This window comes from Zea mays, chromosome 7 (assembly GCF_902167145.1).
Source record: "Zea mays cultivar B73 chromosome 7, Zm-B73-REFERENCE-NAM-5.0, whole genome shotgun sequence".
NCBI classification, from domain to species: Eukaryota; Viridiplantae; Streptophyta; class Magnoliopsida; order Poales; family Poaceae; genus Zea; species Zea mays.
In genome coordinates, this window is record NC_050102.1 from 2,969,294 (window position 1) to 2,975,293 (window position 6,000).

The following is a 6,000-nucleotide window of genomic DNA, read 5'->3' on the forward strand; positions in this document are numbered from 1 at the left end:
TTTGCCTATACACTGTTTGTGATGCTACGACTAGCGTGAGGACACGTGTCATCTGAAGAGCAAGTTGGTACCTGGAATCTCAAGTCTCAGGCAAGTTGTGCCCTTGATCACTTCTTTTTACCCAGCCATGTTCTGATTAATCATAATGATCTGCATAGGTTAATTTTGATGGGACCCAATAGGTTACCCTAGTTTGATTATCTTTATACCTTGTTACCACTGAACTTTTTGGGTAGTACTTGCTAGTGCTTTATGTGGTTTTGGGTATGAAGATACATTACTCATGATTATACTTTTGTTATCCGTTGTTATTTATCGTTCATGATAAGATCATTATGTTAATTGGAACATGGAGCGACCACCCGGGAAAACAGTGCTACCACAAGGGTATAATGGGACGCCCTTGGCTGATTAATTAGGAAAGCTAGTGGAGGACTACCTTACCCGAAAGGGGCAAGGGCAGTAGGGGAGTGGTCAGTGTAGGGAGGCCCTCGGGAGGATTTTGCCGTGATGGCGGTCCTGCAAGGGATTCCTGGGAAGGCCCTCGGGAGGATTTTGCTGTGATGGCGGTCCTGCAAGGGATTCCTGGGGAGGCCCTCGGGAGGATTTTGCTGTGATGGCGGTCCTGCAAGGGATTCCTGCATTGGAGCTTCCTATAAACTGTAGCGGGTTTTCTGAAGCTAGTGGAACTTTGTAAAGGCCTCGTAGTGTTACCCTGCCTCGCCTCCTCGGTAGAGGTGTATGGGAAGTCGCGATCCCTTGGCAGATGGGTAACATGACTTGTGGGTAAAGATGCGCCACCTCTGCAGAGTGTAAAACTGGTATACTAGCCGTGCTCACGGTCATGAGCAGCTCGGACCCTCACATGATTAAATTATGGAACTTAAACTCAATTTGTCATATGCATTGCATCGCAGGTGAGGTTGTTACTTTTGTTCTACTACTTAATTGGGTTGGTATTTACTTATACTTAGTAATTGCTAATAAAATTTTGACCAACTTTAAAAGCAATGCTCAGCTTTAACCATCCTCTTTGGTAAGCCTTACACTTCACGTGAGCTCCCACCTTTGGCGAGTTCATGCACATTATTCCCCACAACTTGCTGAGCGATGAACGTATGTGAGCTCACTCTTGCTGTCTCACACCCCCCCACAGGTCAAGAACAGGTACCACAAGATGAGGCGCATGGAGGATGCTGCGATGAGTTCGTGAGAGATCTAGGTCGTCGTCTCCCAGTCAACTTTGGGTTGCTGGACCGTTGTCTCCTTATAATGTAATTATTTATTTATTTTGTACAGAACTCCTGTTATGTAGTAAAGATGTGACATTCGATCCTGTGCCATGATTCATCATATGTGTGAGACTTGGTCCCAGCACACCTGGTGATTATGTTTACACCCGGGCTTTGGACCCCTAAAACCCGGGTGTGACAAGAACTTGGGGAGTTGGTATGCGCTAGTAAATCGGGTAGCGGGGCTTTCTTTAAACCCTTCGAAAGATACTTTCAGATGGAGCTTGCATCAAAACGGGAAGTTTTCCTCCCAGTCTATGTATGCTGCATTGATAGGGAGGGAAATACCTCGGCAGGAAACTCTCATCTGGAAACTTAGGATCCCATTGAAAATTAAGATCTTCTGTTGGTTCTTAACAGGAGGGGTGATTTTGACAAAGGATAACTTAATCAAAAGGAAATGGAATGGGTCAAAAAAGTGTGTGTTCTGTTCCCATGATGAAACCATCCCACATCTTTTTTTCGACTGCCACTATGCTAGATTTCTTTGGCGATCGATCTACTTTACCTTTGGTATTAGAGAACCAACTAGCTTGCAGGATATGGGGTCTTCTTGGTTGCAGGGGTTCAATAAAGACACAAAGGCAAAGATATATGTTGGAGCCATAGCTATCTGTTGGGCACTGTGGCTTAGTCGAAATGATGTGGTTTTTGACAAGAATCCTATTCAAACTTACTTGCAGGTACTCTTTCGAGGAACCTACTGGTGTCGTTTCTGGGGACTACTCCAAAAGCGTGAGGAGGACACCATAAGGATTAAAGATGCTTGCAGGGTGCTGGAAGCCACCACGATGCAAATCTTCGCAACGCACGGTTGGAGCTTTAGAAACAGGCTAACTAATAGCTAGTTTTCCAGGTCCCAACTGCGCTTGGGTTTATTTTCCGCTTGTGGCTTCTCTCGTTTTTATGTCAGTACTTGTGGTTGTTGGACGGCTGTCATCTTTGATGTAGGCCGGGAACCCTTTTTCCCATTATCTAAAAAACGTCCACACAAAGACGACGGCGTACGAGCCACCGCCGCAGCTGAGGTGATCACATCTCACAGTCGACGTTGGTTGCGCAGAGCAAGGACCCTGCGCAGCTCAGCAAGTGCCGCGAACGGAGGTAATCAGGTAAGGAGGCACCCTCAGACGCTGCAGCTGGCGACCGGCGATGGGGTCCCAGAGACCAGACGATGAGCCGTCGCGCGCCTCCTGCTCGTCTAGCTAGGTCATCGCAGATGTAGATGTACGCGGTCTACCTGGTTAACACACCGAGAGGAAGGCAGTGCCAACAGTAAGGGAAATAGAGAATTCAGGAAGCAATATACGACGGTTCACTTACAGCGATTTACGGTTGGTTGCTAACTTAGAGCGACCTACGGTTGGTTACTAAAAACGCCTTCAGGTACCTACGGTCGATCGCTAAAAACCTTTAGCGACCTATAAGGATGGTCGTTGTAAGTATCGTCGCTAAAGGCTTTAGCGACCGACATCTTTTTAGCGACTGACCGTCTGTTGCTGATATTATATGTTTAACGACCAATTGTGGGTTGTTATATTATAAATTTAGCGACCAACCGTGAGTCATTACACCATACATTTAGCAACCAACAGAAAGTCACCCTATTTACAGTTGTTATTAACAATAATATACAATTATATATACAAAAGCACCACAAATAGTAGATTTATATACACATAATCACATAGACATACATAGTTATTTAGTATTCTACAATCGTAGATCCATCATATAATCATAAAAACAACACAATTAGATATTCATAAAAGCACCACAGTTATATGATTCACAACTAGATCATTCACAAAAGCTCCATAGCTAGATCAGTCACAAAAGCACCACAACTACATCACTCACACAAGCCACACATATTATCGTGTTTTACACATATTTACAAACACTTTACAAAATCATTTACAAAAGAACTAATACTTCAAGATTGTTCTTGTGGCTGAACTGAATCAAGTCCTTCATGTGATTCAACGCCTTAGATATCTGACAATGACAAACAACCATCAGCATGTTGCATGCATATGTATGTAAATTGTAAAAAGAACCAGAGTTACATCATTCACATCTAGATCATTCACAAAAGCTCCATAGCTAGATCAATCACAAAAGCACCACAACTATATCACTCACACAAGCCACACATCTTATCGTGTTTTGCACATATATTTACAAACACTTTACAAAATCATTTACAAAAAACTAATACTTCAATATTGTTCTTGTGGCTGAACTAAATCAAGTCCTTCATGTGATTCACTACCTTATATATCTGACAAGGACAAACGACCATCAGCATGTTGCATGCATATGTATGTAAATTGTAAAAAGATAATTGAGAAATTGCAATTTAGAAATTGCAATTTAGAAACCGTAAAATAACAATGATAATTGAGAAATATAAGATTCAGGCACATAAAAAAACTGAAAATATGACAAATCGAATACAGAAAGTGCAGTTCTGCACATTTTTTTACTTCTATAGAAATTTTAATTCGAACAAGACATGTGAGATTACCACGTATTTGCAGATAGATTCGTAACTCGCAGTGCTCAAGCTTCGAGCCAATGCTACAGCACAAACTTCCGAGCGTTCTCATCCTTGAGCAACCATTAACATTTAGGGTTAGAAACATGGTGCACAAAAGACAAACTTGCATCTAAGGAGGGAGGTTTTAGTGTAAAGTATTGGTCCTTCTAGATTCTGAATCCAAAGGGAAATTCAATTTCCCAATGATGATACCTCATTCTCGCAGCACAAACAATACAAGGATTTGAACCGACTATGGTAAAAATGTTAGCTAGTACAGTTGCTGAAATCGGATCCCTTGGGCTTAGGGCACGACCAAGCCTCCAATCTCCCAAACTGAAGCATATAATTATAACCTGCTCGTCATACATATTTCACAAACTCCACCAAAGACGACATTCTTCCATCCCTAGCCACCCAATAACCGCAACGACCGAATCCTACTACTAGTAGGTAGATCGAAAGCACTAACCTGCAGTGAACTAGACGAAGATCTTGTACGGAGCGTGGAGAAACAGGGAGACCCAGGCCGATCTAGACCCACCCCTCATCTTCGGCCAGAGAGCGCCGAGACGCACCGCCGCCGAGCGCAGATGCGCCACCATGGCCGAGCGTCGAGGTGGGGCCACAGTGAGCGTTGGGATGCGGCCGCGGTGGGATGCACAACATGGCGGCAGCTAAGAAATGGCTTGGCGGGTGGTGGAGATGTGGAACGTGACTAGGGTTTCTCTTAGTGGATAAGTCTTTAGATGGGCATTTGTAAGTAAATAAGAAAGAAACAATCATAATAAAAACCAAAACCATGTCTAGTCTAATTTGTTAAGTCATTGTCATTTTAGTTAATATATAGATAGGGTTCAAACCTTAGAAATACTATTTTTATAATTTTTTCTTTCCTATAATTCTTTTTCCTTTTATACAATTCTTTTTTTCTTTTCTATAATTTAGCGATCAATGTTTTAATTAATTTTTAGTCACTAACATCTACAGATCAATTAGGCTATAAGATTTGATAGTGACCTTCTCTATAGCGACTTCTCTATAGCGACCAACCGTTGGTCCCCAACGAGATCTATAGCGACTAACCATAAGTTGTTAAATTTCTAGACTTTTAGCGACCAATAGACTATTGATACAAACGGATTTAGCGACTAACCATCGGTCCATAACTTTTAGCAACCAACAGTTGGTAACAAATAAGGGTCGCTAAAGATTAACCGTGAAGGAAGAACAGAAGCAAAAAGCTAGGAATTGTGTCTTTTAGTTTTCGACCCCTTTTTCCTGCTACAAGACACGATACTTATACGATACTAGACTCCTCAAAACACACATGGCCAACAGGCCGGGCTCACTTGGCCCACTCTGGACCAGCCCAATGAGAGTTGGGGCAACAAACTTCTTCTCTGCATCTCATGGTTCTCAGGCAGTTGGAGCTCTTCCGGCACAGACAGACTGGTAACATTTCCTTCGCCCTTCTTAAGCTTCGGCTTGTTCCACCGGGATCCCAAATCATGACAAAGAATTGTTCTGCACCTTGGTCTGCTAGCAGCATCTTGAGCACTTTGATATGTCCCTCACTACACAGTCTAAAGGAAGGCCATGGTATTGGCCTTAATTGAACACAATCATTGTGCACTAGCGCAACGGCATCCATATCACTAAATATGGCATAAGCTTGATCAGTTTGCACTTTGAGGAGCTGATTGTGGAAACTATGAACTTTCATTTGTAATGCAAAGTATCCTACACGCCACCCATCATCCCATAAGCCTTTGAGAATGAGAAGAGGTTGACCATATGAGTATCTTCTAAGCAGTAGTGCTCCATTGCATCATACATTAAGTACTCATAGGCGTTGTCAACCACAAGCCATATGAGTATCTTCTAACCAGAGTCCGATGAGTGCCATGTGAAAATATGGGGTTGCACTCGTGGTCTGCAATTCTGCATGTAACAGCTAAAGCAGCAGTCGGTTTGCTTCCACATCCTTGTTGCTGAAACTAACTCATGGGAAAGTAGTACTTCTATCTACTTTGAACATATAAACTAACAATTTCGCACAAGTCCGTTAGCTCACAGACCCAGACAGACAGGGAGTTGCAAATCTTACTGACATCCTTGGGGCCTTTGAATAGCACGAAATGTAGCTTGACCACTTGCATGAAG